The sequence below is a fragment of the Typopeltis vanoorti genome, chromosome 8 (assembly GCF_054136105.1).
Source record: "Typopeltis vanoorti isolate ZY-2024b chromosome 8, IOZ_Tvanoo_1.0, whole genome shotgun sequence".
NCBI classification, from domain to species: Eukaryota; Metazoa; Arthropoda; class Arachnida; order Uropygi; family Thelyphonidae; genus Typopeltis; species Typopeltis vanoorti.
In genome coordinates, this window is record NC_143556.1 from 60810994 (window position 1) to 60827546 (window position 16553).

Genomic DNA, 16553 nt, shown 5'->3' on the forward strand with positions numbered 1-16553 from the left:
TTGTCTACACTCGAAACATACTCAGGCACTTCATTCCACTCACCAATAATTCTCTCCTGCTCACACACACTCCTTACACAGTTTACAGGGATGGATTCTCATTATATCCCTCACTTCCATTCTACAAAAAATCTCTTCCATGTTAACCAGAAGACAACCCTTGACTAACTTCTATGTCTCAATCATATCCTCTACTCCTCATATTCAAGAGTCTTTGCAATTTAGATTCTCTCAATCTGTCCTCATATTCCAAAGACCACTGACCACCTTTGTGAATCTTCACTGGATTCTTTACAACATATTGTCATCACTGTGAAACCTAGTGACCAATTCTGTGCACAATAATCCATATGAGGCCTGATTAAGGTCTTACACAATGGTATCATAACCTCTTCATTTCTGCATGCCAAGTTCCTCTGCATCATTGCCATTATCTGATGTAATGTCTTCACAACTTGTGCAATTTAGCTACTGAATTTCAGGTCCTTGTCCATCACCACTCCCAGATTTCTTATCAGGCAATGCATTCCATTCACCAACCACTCTTTATGTAAAGAACATGCTCCTCACTCCCATGCTCACACACTCCTTATACAGTTTCCAGGGATGAACTCTTATACTATCCCCCCTGCCACATTCTATGAAACAATCTCTTCCAAGTTAATTAGAAAACAACTCCTGACTAACTTATATGTCTCAATCATATCCCTCCCCCTTTCTCTCCCTATTCACGAGTCTTTGCAATTGTATACTTTGTATTGTAGAATTGTATACTCTGTATTATATAACTGTATAATTTGCAATTGTACACCACCAAGTGTATATACTTTGCATCCCATTGTTGCTTACAAAATTTCAAAACCTTACACTTTACAACAATTAACTGAAAGTTCCACTTACCTGCCCATTCATGCAATCTATTCAAGTCCTCCTATAAGGCCATAACATCAACATTGCTCTCCCTAATTTTGCAACATCTGCATACCACCAGTTAAACCCATCCCAATATTATTAATATACAAATTGAACAACAATGGTCCTAAAACTGTCCCCTGTGGAATACCACTAGTGTCCTTCCTCTTTTGGCATACTGGAGCCCCATATACAACTTTCTAATACCTATCAAAAGTCTATTATCCAATCCCACACATTTCAATTTATTTAACAGCTTGTCATGTGGCAGTGTATCAAAAGCGTTTGCAAAAGATAAGTATACCACTGAACATACATCTTCCTTATAAGTGAGTGAACAGTTTCTCCAGTTCAATCACTCCAAAGTGAGTGAATGCTATCTCACTGCACAAACTGCACTCACTTCTCTTCACATAGTTCCACTAGCGTACCATTCATGATTCTGGCTTTCTGTATCAACTCATCATTGTTATACCTTGGCAATACACCGACAACACCATTCTTACTATATGGTTATCTTTCACTCTCCTAAACAACTTCCTGATATTTGCTCTTACATTCTCCTATATTCACTTAAATATAGGAGATAGTGATAGTTGTCCCCACAACTATCACTAACTCCCTTGCTTGTTTCCTCCTCTAATCCAAAGCATGAATTATCGTGTTCAGAACCTTATGGACCTTCTCATTAACCAATCCTTTAATAATGGAATCTCCATACACAGATCTTGAATCATTTGTCCCCTCTTTTAACCTTTTTTCTTTCATTCTATTCTTTTGCACACTTTTATTCATTTCTACTAAATGTCTAATATCGCTGTGCATATTCCTCATTTCATTTTGAATAACTGTTTCATCAAATCTTGCATTCCGACAATTTCACTCTCTGTCACTTCCATAGTCTCCTTACCTCTTGTTCTGCTGCACCTTACTTCCTCATTTATACTTGATATTGCTCCCTCATCACTTAGTTTCACTTCTACATTCTTGCATTCTTTCACTTCTTTATCCTCACTAGTTTTCATTCCATTTCCCTTTCTTTCATTTATGGTATCTTTCAATCCTTCAGTCTGTTACATATTTGTTAACTCGTAATCTAACAAACTCCGCCATGGGATCCTTAGTGGTTTCATGCCAGTCCCAAGCCTGGATAAAGGAAGAGGGTCAGTAAGATGAGTGTCGATGCTCTGACTGTAAAGAAAAAACACGATTGTTATCTCATGCCTATAGAATCAACAGGTAAACGATTCTGGCTCGGACGTTGCCCGGATCAACAAGGCCCGCGATATCAATCGAGCGATCAGAGTTGGATTGAAAAGTGGCATACCGAAAGGAAACAGAAACTAAAACTAACAGTTCTGTTAGTTTTAGTTTCTGTTTCCTTATCAGTAGGAACGCGGAATGTGTGGGCACTCTGGATGTCAGGAAAATTAGAATTACTTCATGAGGAAATGATGAGATATTGGTGTGATATACTAGGATTGGTGGAGATGCGATGGACATCATCTGGAGAGATCAACGGATGCGAAGTAATATGGTCAGGATATGACACCAAGCACGAAGCAGGAGTTGGCTTCCTTCTTAACAAAAGAGCTTGAGAGGCACTGTTAGGCTACAAACCAGTCAATGAACAAATCATAGTAGCAAGATTTCAGGCAAAACCATTTAACATATCAATAGTCCAGATATATGCAACCACATCTGACAGCACAGATGAGGATATTGATTTATTTTACAAAGATCTGGCAGAGACAACAGAAACAATACCAAAGCAAGATGTGCTAATTATTAAAGGAGATTGGAATGCCAAAGTTAATGATGGTTGGGAAAGAGTCATGGGAAAATATGGTTTTGGAGAAAGAAATGAACGAGGTGAAAAATTATTAAAATTTGCTGTGGACTAAGAGATTATGATCAGTAACACAAGATTCCAGCAAAAGGAGTGTAGAAAATGGACATGGAAATCAAATGATAGGAATACCAAAAACATGATTGATATGATTATAATTAAAAGAAGATGGATAATATCAGTATAGCAGTGTCAAACTTTTCAAGGAGCGGATATAGACTCGGAGCATAGTTTAATGATTGCAAACATCAAGTTGAAATTAAAAAAGAAATATAAACCCCAACATCAGAATAGAAGAGATACAGCAAGAATAAGTGAAGCAGAAATAGGAAGAAGATACAAAACAGTGTTAGAAGAGAAACTTAAAAGTGTGGAGAAAGAAAAAACTCGAATCTAAGAGTGAAAAAGAGTAATGAAGGCAATAGAAGATGCAGTTGAAGAAACAGTACCAGAAGAAGAGAAGATCAAGATGTAATGGATTAGACAAGAAACACTGAAGTTAGTACAGGAGATAAGAATGTGAAAATAAGAAGGGATACATCAGAACAAATAGAGGAGCAATATAGAAGAAAGTGTAACGAGGTGAAAAAAAGCAGTCAGAATGGATAAGATGAAATGGTTAGAAGCCCAGTGCAACAATATAGAACAGTACTATGGAGAGCATAAAACAAGAGAGGTATACAAAATGATCAGAACCATTAATAGAAAGTGGCAACCAAAACAGACCACAAATTAAAGATGAAAAAGGCAAAGTATTGATGAGTAAAGATAAAACTGTACAGCAGTGGACAAGATACTGTAGTGAGTTATGTGAAGAAAAACTAGATTTAGATAGTGTTGGGAAACTGACTGAAGAATTGAAGCAGATATCACTACCAGGTAATGAGCATGATATGGACATTTTAAGAGGAGAGGTAGAAAAGGCAATAGGATGGCTAAAACCACAATAAGAGTATCCTGGTAATGATGTTATCATTACCAGGATAACATCACTGGAGAAATGATTAAATATGGTAGTGAAAGTATGGTTACAGAAATGCACCAACTATGTAATATGGTATGGAAAGAAGGGAAAATGCCGGAGGAGTGGGTGAAATTGAAATTGAAATCGATGTTATACAAGAAAGGAAATAAGCTAGAATGTAAAAATTATAGAACAATTACTTTGACATGTCATCTTGGTAAGGTGATGACGATGATATTGACAGAAAGATTGAGAACACAATTGGAAGCATACCTTGCAGACGAGCAAGCAGGATTTAGGAAGGATAGAACTACAATTCAACAGATTTTGACAATGAGGTTAATAGCAGAGAAAGCTAGGAGAAAAAACAAAAACATATATACTTGTTTGGTTGATTTTCAGAAGGCATTTGACAATATCGACCAAAAAGTGACATTACCAGTGTTAGAATCATATGGAATTGACAGAAAACTAATAGCTACATTAAAAGATGTTTATCAGAATGCAGTTGCAGCAGTTAGAATAGGTGATGATTTGGGGAAATGGTTTAGAACAAGCAGGGGTTACTAGACAGGGGGACCCAATACCACCAAGCATTTTCATCGCATTTTTAGAAAGAGCAATGGACAAACTGAAGGAAGATGCAAAAGGAATATCTGTACATGGAATGAGAATTAACAATCTGAGATTTGCAGATGATATTGTTATTATTGAAGAAGATGAAAGAGAACTACAAAAAACACTGAAACTGTTAAATGAGGAAGGGAAGAGATTTGAACTTGTTATGAACTTGGAAAAAACAAAGACGATGGTATTTGGTGAGAAGAACATGAAACAAAAGATACAAGTGGGTGGAATTGATATAGAAAATGTAGAACAATTCACATATTTGGGAAGTAAAATGATGTACGATTTGGAATGTAAAAAAGAAATAAAGATCAGGATTGCAAAGGGAAGAACAAATCTGTAGGCCATGGATAACATCTGGAAAAATAAGGTGATCAGCCTGCAAACAAAACTAAAAGTACTGGAAACATGCATCTTTAGTGGTGTACTGTATAGATCTGAAACATGGGTAATAAATAAGGAATCAAGAAAAAGAATTTTGGCATTTGTAAGAACTTGTTACAGGAAGATTCTAAGAATAGGATGAGTACAGAAAATCACAAATGAAGAGCTCTATCGGAAGATACAACCAAAAGAGAATCTAATGCAGAAGATTATAAAATGGAAGCTGCAATTATTTGGACACATCTGTAAAATGAGTGAGGACCGGAAGATAAAGACATTTATGTTTGGTATTTTGGATAGTTTAAACAGAAGAGGTAGGCCATACAGAGAATGGATAAACAATATAAAGGACTGGTGTGGAATGGGTGTACAGAAACTGTGACACTGTGCACTGGACAAAGAAAGGTGGAAGAAGATAGTGAAGGAGGCATCGGACACCACTGGGCAGTGAGCCATGGTTCATGATGATGAATCTAACAAAATATTGCACTTCCTACAACTCAACACTTTCTCGCATCTCTAGTTCGGTATCTCCACAAACGCATCCCTCATATTTCATCATGCATGCATATTACACTCATGACATCAAACTATTCTTGACAAATTCAAGTTATTAATGATATTTGATTTTTGAAATGCTCACTTAGTTGAATCGATTGACAACTGCATGGTTGACCTCACAAGTACTTCCAGTGTGTTCAAAGAAGGCAAGATTCAGAAATTTCAATGAATAAAATTGATAACAATTCCCCAAGGCCACAAATCATACAAACACAATAAGTCATCAAAAATAAACAATAGTACACTAAAATTCAAGCAATATCGCCAATTATTATGCAAAATGCACTTATCTTTTCTGGAGTACTTTACTAATACTATATGTTGCAGTCCTCTAATGGCTAAAGTTGGTAAAGGGTTGTTATAAGATTAGCATTCAAGTGTTTTCTCACAAGAGGTCATCCCTGGAAGTTGTACAATGAGGGAGTGAGAAAATTAGTAAGAAGCAGAGTTTTTTTTTGCATGGAGAGTGCTGAATTATTGGAATGCATTGCATGAGAATGTGGTGTGTGACATGGGAGATATCCTTTGTATGACAGAGGGGACCTCCCGTGATGAGTCTTTTACTCTGTGGGAGTCTGGGAATAATAATAATAATAATAAATTAACAAATGGCATTATTATTATCTACACTTGAATTCTATATCCATTGCATCCATTAATTTCACAGAACTGATAAAGGATGGCTATGATAACATTTGATTTAATGCACAGATTGTGTAGAAGAAATGCATATGAGGTTTTAGATGTGTGGAGTGGGTTTTGATGAGGGAAGGCTTGCATATAAATGGATTTGGTATCAGGAGCCTAGAGAAATTATTTATTGGGTTGAGACCTAATGCAGATAGTCAGGGAAACTAGGTCATCATAAGAGGACCTACAAAAGTGTGTAGGTTCAGTGATGGTATGCAAATATGACAACAATATGAATGTTTTTGGTTATGGATCTGGTGAAGGGATGGAAATGTATGCTTTAGGTTCAGACTTTTTGACGTGCTGTATTGTGGCAGTCGTGAGAGGTTAATGGATTGTGTGTAAACCGCGTAAATGATTGGTTTCTTTGGTTTGCTCTCCGTCTTCTGAATATTTTTGTTATGTTTCGGAGAAAGCTTTCAGCACTGGATTATCACAATTGCGATAAATTTGTGATTAGTGATAAGAATGAATTTCGAAATCTTGTACTTTGGTTAGAAGACCAGAAGATAAGGCACTACAAAATAGAAGAAAGAGAACCACTTCATAATGTTAATAGTGCTGATTGGCCTGCAGCTTTCCATCAGTATTTACAAGATGTTGGTTGTCCTGTTGGCAACACTGATGAGAAGGGCGTGTTAGATTGGTTTCTAGGATTTGCAGTACAACTTGAGTATGGAGATAATGTGGACAAATATAAAACTGCCACAGCCACCAATGTAAAGAAGAACCTAAGAAATGTTCCACAAGTTGTTCGATCCAATCCACTGGATAGTTTGAACTTTGAAAGTCCAGAATTCAAAGAAGGCATAAATTCCTTGGCTAAGTTATTGAACATTACTCCACATCCAGAACATCTAGTGACCGTAAAGGCCATATGCAATTTTGTAAAGCAGCATTTATCAAATCAGCTAATCTGAAAGATAAAAAAAAATGAAGGTAAACCATTTCCTTTGAAAGAGAGCCCTTTAGGTTTTGAAACAGGTGATTATATTTTAAACCATGCAGCAAAGATTTTGAGGCTATTATATATTCATGACCTGCGTGACCTACAAACAGCCATAAATGAAACAATTATAGCTGTTCAGACTATTACTGCCAATCCTAAGACTGATACAAGACTTGGAAAAGTAGGAAAATGAAATATTTATGTACTATATGGCTAGTTCATTGTGAATATTAAAGGAAATTAGTCCCCCCCCCAAAAAAAAAAAAAATTTGCTAGCCTGGTTGGCCGAGTGGTTAGCGTATCCGCTCTCCAGCCAAAAGGCTGCGGGTTCGAATCCCGCTGTGGGCATGGATGTTATGATTGTCTGTGAAAGTACCAGTGGTGGTAGTCGGCGTTGGTGTTAGATAATGAAGGTTGGTGGAGTAATGAGACGAAGAGTTGTAGAGTAGATGCCCTCCCTCGATGAGTCTTTGGACTCCCTGGAGGTGTGATGTAATAATAATAATTTTTTTTGAGTATATCTGTGATGATGGAAAAGAAAAAGTTGCCCAACTGGGCCAAGCAGAATGTAGATGAAAGTATTCAAAACAGCCAGGAGGCAACTAGTTATGTCTGAATACAATTTCCAGGAGCATCAGAAACAAAGAAGTAGAGTTAGTTCCTTTGGTGAATATATTTTATTCTAAGATTATTGGTATTAGTGAAATCTAACCATCACAGTCAGATATAGTTCTAGGGTATAGTTTTTTTAGGAAGGACAGAAGTGATGTGAAAGGAGGGGGGGAGGGGCATAAATCATCTGATTTATGTCCAGTTAGTGTCAAAACTCAAAAAAGCAATGAGTAACAATTTCCCATATAGCACGCAGCAGTGAGTTTGAGACTATCTAGGGTAAAGTTGAAGCTAACAGGATGAAATATTATTATTATTATTATTATTATTTTGACACCTCCAGGGAGTCCAAAGACTCATCGAGGGAGAGTGTGCTGACAGCATCGAACGATTGGCCCCCTTCCAACTACTAACCGCGCTCAAACTTACTTAACTGAGCCATTAGTAGCAGAGGCTCTACCAATCGACCAACCTTTGCCGGTTGGTCGATTGGTAGAGCACCCACAGGAATGGAAAACATGTATGGTAAGTCCATTGTAAAAGGGTGTTGCAAAAACTGACGTGCCTAACTACTTATCTATCAGTATCTCTCTGAAGTGGTGATGAAAATATCAGAGGAGCTGGAAAGAACCCACATGCAGAAATGGACTGATAGACAAGCTATACTTTGTAGAGAACAGCATGGGTTTACTAAGGGAAGGTCATGCTTAGCAATTTGTTCATATGAACAGCATGGGTTTATTAAAGGGAAGTCATATTTTAGCAATTTTTCTCACTTTTAATAATGTTATGAATGATAAAGATAATGGATGCACTATGATACTGCTGGCCTTTGCTAAGGCATTTGATAGAATACCACATGAAAGGCGGCTGTTGCATTAACTGGAGAATGTAGGATTGGAATATAAGCCATTTATTTGGAAAAATGAAGATAAATTTGGATAAATGGCTGATGGACAGGCATCAGAAAGTGGCATTTATATTTATTTATTAATATTTATAAATATGCCCTTTGGGTGCTTAAGGGTCAGAGCTGTATAACTGAAAGGCGATCTCCACATAGCCTTTAAAGGAACGGAGAACCAACCAAGGCTTCTAACCTAAAGTCCAATCCTCACCTTCTCGTGGTGCACCTGTTAGGTATCTACCAGGATACTGAACGAACAAAGATGGGCTGGCAATTTGGGATTTAGCCGAACAAATTGTATTCTTATTGTCTTAAACCAAAATATAACATAATGGTACAACATGACAGAATTTCATGGCAGCTGGGGGCGTCGCCCGGATAAACAAGGCCCCTGTTGTTTTCGCCAGAGAACCAAGGTGAACAGCGAAAAGTAAGCTACTGGAACAAATCCTAAAACACACCCCAAGTCAACATTACCAGAGTTCAAGATCAGTACTATCAACATAAGAAGCCTGAATGGCAAAGAAATGGAGCTAGCTGAGAATTGGATAAGTACCAGATTGACATAATAGGGATGATTGAAACAAAAAAGACAAAAACTGGCGAGATCTTTCTGAGCAATAAATACAAAATATTATATTCAGGCAATGACTATCAAGGAAAAGAAGGAGTAGCGATAGCATTCAACACTAAATAAGAGGAAAATCTGGAATGGCAGGCATTCTCAAATAGAGTGATATGGGCAAATATCAGAATGGGTAACTGGACAATGAGACTTATTTGTGTCTATGGTCCCACAGAAGGTTCTACTAAGGTAGAAGTGGAGGAATTTTTTGAGGCTTTGGAGAAAGCAACTGTCACAATGAAAAAGGAAAGTTGGTCCTTGTTGGGGATCTAATTAGACCAGAGTAGGAAATGATTGTTAGACAGACACAAATATTTTGGGAAAATTTGGAGAAAAGAGCAAAGCTAATAATAATGGCAAATGCGTGTTGGATTTCTGCTCAGGACATGGACTGGTTATTAGGGGGAGCAGGAGATGTTTAGGTAGTTGAACTTGGAAAATGCAAGAAGAATGATTGTTATGGGAGATTTTAATACAGCAGTATAAGCTGGGAAGAAGAAAATACATATAGTAATAAGGGAATGGAATTTCTAGAATTCCTGAGGGACAAATCTCTTAGGCAAAACATGTAATAGAGGGAACAAGAGGTTCAAGAGTTTTGGATTTGGTCATAGCATCAGAGGAACTGATAATAAGTGAGATGACATCTCTCCCAACAATTCGAGAGAGTGACCATGTGGTTTCGACTTGGAAGATGAATAGACATGCAGGTGTATCAAAGAAAAGGGAACATATGTGGAATTATAAGGCAGGTGATTATAATAGTCTAGGTATCAACTAGGGAGAGTTCCATGGAGGGCAGAATTGGAAGGCCAGGATATCATTCATGCTTGGGAAATCGTGAAAGGATATTTGTTAGCAGCAATAGTAAGCTGATTTCCACGAGTGAAGATGTGGATACAATTTGGTGTAAAGTGGATGACAAACAATATCAAACAGGAACTGCAGTTGAAAAAGAGATTATGGAAGAAATATAAGGAGAGAGAGGTGGAGGGCAGATACATGAAAAATATAAGATGCAGGTCAGGAGATTGATCAGTATGGTGAGGAAGGCAAAACTGGAATATGAGAAGAAACTGGCACTAAGATCCAAAGAAAATCCTAGGGAATTTTTTACCTATGTGGTCAGTAGGAGGAAAAATGATTGTAGAAGAATGACACAGGATAAAAATGGGAATAGAGTGACTGATATAGAGGACATAGTGGAGTTGTTCAATGAGCACTTTATTGGAGTATTTCATCCTGGAGAAGAAGGTTTTAATACTAGAGGGATAGGGCAGGTTTAGAGTTTAGAGATGCAAGAGGAGAGTGTCTTCCAAATACTGAGTACACTCATACATCGCTATACAGCCGAGATACATTCGTTGAAAGTCGGCCACAAAGCGAAATGCTGTGTAATGAATCATTTATTTCCATATAAAGCCATATAAATTTGGTAAGATCCATTGCAATTTTATAAAAAAGTAGAAAATCATTGGGTTTCTGGTTGAAAATGCATTTTTTATTTCATTTAAAATATCGTTTACATTAGTGATTAATATAAACAAAAATATAATTCTATAATACTAATAAAATAAAATGAAATAAAACACAAATAACAAATGAATGTTTTTTTTTTTAATTTTCAAATTAGTCTGATGACTAATTGCATGACATCACTTCATTAGTGGCACCATCTATTGTTGTCTGAGGACCCGGTTTAAAAAATTTGTCCAACATTTGTTGTATTGAGTCCCTTTTCTTTTCTTTTTGCAATTCTTTGTAGCAGTTAATAACTGTGTTAATGCTGTGAGAAACTTTGCTGCTGCATTCTTCATTAGGATCGTTTTGAAGTAGGATGTTTATTCTTGTTCGAAATGAGTAAGCGTATTCGATAAATCCTTTGAGGTTAATTGATGGCAAACAATTGGTTCTTGTTGTTCCTCATCAAACGGTTTGATTCTAACTCTATTAATTCTTTGTTAGAAAGTGGTTCTCTATCAGCATCTAGCAAATCGATTAAATCGAAACTTAGCCATAATTACACAAGACTGTTATAGCGAAAAGTGTATAGAGAGGTATTAATGTACTCTGGATACTAGTAAAGCTGCGGGACTAGATGGTATTTCACCATGGGTTTTGAGAGAATGTGCTAAAGAACTGACAGCTCTGTTGACCTGGCTCTTCAATAAAAGTCTGGGTTTGGGAAAGGTACCCAAGTAATGGAATTTAAGACAGTACTGCTGCACAAGGGTGGTAGCAGACCGGAAGTGTCTAATTATAGGCCACTTTGTGTGTTATCAGAAGTTGTTAAGGTCTTGAAGAAATTAGTGAGGGACTACATATACTGCGTTGGGCAGATGAGGGTAATGTTATTTGTGAGAATCAGCATGAATTTCTTGAGGGGAGTTCTTGCTTTAGTAAAATTATTGCCTTTTATAATAAAGAGACAAGAGCAGTTGATGAGGGGAAAGGCGTATACTGCCATTTTTTTAGATTTTGCAAAGGTGTTTGACAGGGTGCCACATGATAAGTTGATATTTAAGTTGCAGCAAATGGGTTTGGATGTCGGGTTAGTCAACTGGATTCAGGATTGGCTGTCTGACAGGTATCAGAGAGTTGTGTATGGTGGGGCAATATCGAGGAGGCAGAAGGTTACAAGTAGTGTTTCACAGGACTCAGTACTGGGACCTGTATTGTTCAACCTTTATATCAATGACATTGTCAATGGATTGCAAGGAGATATTCAGTTGTTTGCAGATGATGTGAAGCTGGGAAGGGTTATCAGTAGGGCAGATGTGGCTGATCTGCAAGAGGATTTGAATAAACTAGACAGATGGACAAATGAATGGGGATATCGGTTTAATGCAGCAAAAGGTAAAGTTTTGAAGTTTGGGAACCATTGATGGGAGGTTGCATACTCGATTGAAGGAGCAATAGTGGTGGAAGTAGGTTGAGACAAAAGATCTGGGGGGGGGGGATTGATAGAAATCTGAAATGCAGGGAGCATATTGCAAAGGTGGTGAAGGTAACCCACAGATTGCTCCAATACTGAGAAGGATGCTGATCTGCAGAGATAAAAGAGTTTTCATTCCATTGTATAAGACCGCCTATCGACAAATTTCTGCAACCCACAAATCTTCAACCTATTCTCATAAGGTTCATTCCACAGACCTGCTATCATCTTGGTCACTCGTCTCTGGATCCTCTCCACTTCCTCCCCATCACAAAGAAACCCTGGTGCCCATAACTGGGCACAGTAGTCAAGATGGGGTCTTATCAAGGCTCGAAACAGAGGAACAACAACTTGTTTGTCTCTGCATGTTAAAGTATTTTTCAGAAGCCAAGTGATTTGGTGAGCTGTTTTAGTCACTTTTGCAATGTGCCCCCTAAACTTCAATTCCCTATCCACCAACACTCCCAAATCCCTGGCCTCATCAATCTCCTGGAGTACGGTTACACCAATGCGATATACTGCTGCTATTCTTTTCACCCCAAAGTACATAACCTTACACTTTGGCAAATTAAATTGACATCCATTTTTCCTAGCCCAGTCCTCCAAACTATCCAAATCATCCTGTAAAATTTTGAAAACCTGTGCACTCATAATTGCACTACCCAACTTTGCATCATCAGCAAACAAGTGAACACTTCCTCTCAAATCCTCTCCTATATCATTGATAAACAAATTGAAAAGTAGTAGTCCAAGAACAAAGCCCTGTGGCACTCCACTAGTCACAAGCCACCTTTTAGACTCCACTCCTGAATAAACCACTCTCTGGTATCTCTCCTTCAACCACCCTCCTATCCATCTCACCAACTCTATATCTATCCCCATCTGCACCAGTTTACTGATTATGGTTCTATGTGGTATCAAAAGCCTTGGCAAGGTCCAGTAGTATTACTGAAACCCGTTATTCCTATCCAGTTCAGCCGTCACTGTGTTATAAAACGTGAGCAAGTTACTGAGGCATGATCTACCCTGCACAAAACCATGTTGTCCCCCATACAATATCCCATTTTCATCTATCCAATCCTGTATTCTTTTCTTGACTAATTTCTCTAAGACCTTGACAATGATTTCTGATATGCTAATTGGTCGGTAATTTACAACAGCAGTCTTGGAACCACCTTTATGCAGCAGAACTATTTTTCCCTCTTTCCACCCCCTCGGGACTTACCCAGACCCGAGACTCAAATTAAACAAAATGGTCAAGGGTACTGACAATTCTTTAGCTGCTTCTCATACAACAAAGCTGGTATACCATCCAATCCCACAGATGTATTGACATTGAGGTTATGCAATAGACTACTCACCAACACTTCATTCACCACAATTCCCGTATAATCTACTGGTACATTCGTTTCTGCAATGTCACCACCTGGATGATATATTCTTGCAAAGTGCTCACTCAGTAACTCAACTATATCAAATGATTCAGTTACCTCGCTACCATCGGCATTCTTTAAAATCATTCTGCCATTTACATTTTTCCTTTTACTTGCTACATATCTAAAAAACTGTTTAGGATTCTCTTTAGCCTGCATGGCCAATGTTCTTTCGTAATCCTTTTTTGCTTTTCTTACCACACTCGTTACCCTTCTGGCCTGCGCTTTATACCGTTCGTGTGCCTGCCGGTCACCTTTCTCCTTAAATTCCCTCCATAGTTGTTTCTTTTTTTGCAGCTCAAGCTTAATGGTGTTATTCATCCATTTAACCCCTAGTTGAGTTATTATTCAGACTCTAGGTATACAGTCGGCCATTGCTTCCTGCAAACACTTCTTAATTGCCTCCCATGCACTATCGACTTCTAGTCCTTGCAGTTGTACATGCCATGGCACTGAACCAATCAAACTCCTAAGCTTGCCATACTTTCCAGCCCGATAATTCCACATGTACCCTGTCTTAATTGAAAATTCTACACCTTTAGCCGCCTCTCAAGTCAAGACTCTATGATCATTCTCACCAATTGGTGGCAATGTGGTCATATTTGTTACAGCTAAATCCTCAGGTGTAATTACTAGGTCAAGCACTCTCTGACACCTAGTATTTTCCATTACATGCTGTCGCAGATAGTTATCCCTTAATAACCGCATAAAATCCAATTCCTTCCTCCCGTGTGTCCTCTCCTCACTCCAATCAATGCGACCATAGTTGAAATCTCCCATAATAATCACCCTCCTTCCACTCATTTCTTCTATTTGCTTGTGCATACTGTCACCACCATCTTTTCCATCACCTGGTGTCTACAGCAGCACCCAATTGTATATTTAGTTCTGCTAGCCACAATCTCACACCAAATGGCCTCAAATGTGATCTTTTCTCTATCCTGCAATTCAACTTCTATTATCCTTGGCTACAGCTCATCAGCTATCATCAACAATACTCCCCCCACCCATTTTATTCTCCCTGTCATTCCTGAACACACTATACCCATCACATTCAATCCCACTAGCTATATCATCTACAGTCAGCCATGTTTCACTAATACCAATAACCTGTGGTCTGGAAGTGCCAACCATGACCGAAAACTCTTCCTTCTTGTTCCTAATACTCCTAGCATTAGTGTACATGAATTTAAGATCCCCATTAGCCCCAACCCTACCTTGATGCCTTATATTAACTATCCCACTCTGATTTGTTGTCCTTATTTGCTCGGGCATGTTATATTCATTCTTACATTAACTGCTTCCCTAACTACTGTATATCTACTCCCCCCCCCCTTAATAAATCTAGTCTCACTGAATTTGCACATCCACTACATTCAGCAACACTTTCTCAAGTCTTCTTACACCGTAACCATTCAAATGCAAGCCATCCATCTTATATAGATCCTTTGACCCATCGAACTCACTCCACACGTCCACAAATTCCACACCACTCGTCATACATAAACCACGCATAAAGTCATTCACAATTATGGCCCTCCTTTTAAACATTTCACTGTCATACCGTGGCAAAACACTAATCATTCTAACTCTCTCACTCTTTTCTTTTGCTACCTCAAACAATTCATTCAGGTCTTCTATCATTTCCATTTTGTCTCCTTTCAAAACTATGGCTCTTATTCTTTTATATTCTATTTCTTCTTCTAATCTTTTACTGCTTAACCATTTGTGATAGGCTTCTTTTTTCGTTTTGATTATTTCTTTGATTGTATCATCCCTGATCTTCAGTTTTTTCCTTTTATTGAATTTTTTGGTCTTTCCTAAGCTTTCATTTGCTGCTGCATTTAGTATCGTTTTTATATTAAGCCATTCTATTTCTGTTTCTTCATTTTGTTTTATTTTATCTAGATATTGGTTAATTCTTTGTTCATATAGCCATTGTACATTTGTGTCATTCAATAGCCTAGTTTTATAAACAAATGTTTCAATTTTTCTTTCTGTTGTTGTTACTTCTAACCATTTAGGTGGTAATCTTAATTTTATTTTAACAAGGAAGTGGTCACTGCTTATTTCATATCCTTTGTGAACTCTAACATCTAGTGAAAATTTTGATGTCTTTTCATTTAATATAAAATAATCTAATATTAATTTCCATCCTCATGCTGTCCAAGTATATTTATGTATGTCTTTATGTTTATAGAAGCAATTTATTATTTTTAGGTTATTATAAACTACAAAGTCAATCAATTTTTTACCATTTCTGTTTAGAGTGTGTTCTCCATGTATTCCTATATTATTATTAATTTTCGTGTTTCCAATTCTTGCATTTAAGTCTCCTGCTAAAATTATGTAGTCATTTTTATTTATTTTATTATATATGTTTTGTAGCTGATTATAAAAATCAATATTATCCTGTTCTCTTCCTTCTTCTGGGGCATATAAACAAATTATTGTTAAATAGCCTCTATCTATTTTTATTCTAGCTTCTATTATTCTTTCATTCCATAATTTATAATGTTTTAACTGATTTGAAAGGGAGTTATGAATCCAAATCATGACTCCTGCTTGTGCTCTTTGGACTCTGTCAACTTCACTGTATATCACATTAAAATTTTCGGTTCTCATAGTTCCTTTTAATTTCTTTTTTGTTTCAGTGATTACTGCTATTTTAAAATTTCTTTCATTTAATAGTTGGTCTAATTCTATTTCTTTATATGCTATTCCTCTTACATTTCAGTTTGCTATGTGTATTATATTTTGTCGTTTCCATTTTTGTTTTACCTTTTCCATTCCATGGTCGTTTTCCATAGATTCAATCCGATTGCTTACAAGTAGAATTATGTTCTCCATGTCAGGGGACTAGCCTGATGATGGAATTGTTCAGTGGTAGGGCTGCTAAGGCTTCTGAACTAGCCATAAGTATAGTTATTAAAAACTAATTATTAAGTAATAAAAATGACTAAGTTAACATAAATAAAAGAATCGTCGAAAAATAAAATTGTGGGTCACGTGAATACCACAAAAAAGTGCCGCCTAGGGTGGAACCCCCCCCACCACCTAGCTACGCCACAGTTTGGTGAACATAAAACAATGCATACACACTTC

General features: G+C 37.3%; 1 protein-coding gene and 1 pseudogene across 1 annotated transcript in view; one reads left to right on the plus strand and one right to left on the minus strand.

The window, feature by feature from the left end:
• Positions 1-16553, minus strand: part of LOC150104032 (hemicentin-1-like) — a 792930-nt gene that overhangs the window by 503991 nt on the left and 272386 nt on the right. The window lies entirely within an intron of this gene.
• Positions 6313-7185, plus strand: LOC150104034 (tRNA-splicing ligase complex subunit RTRAF pseudogene; annotated as a pseudogene).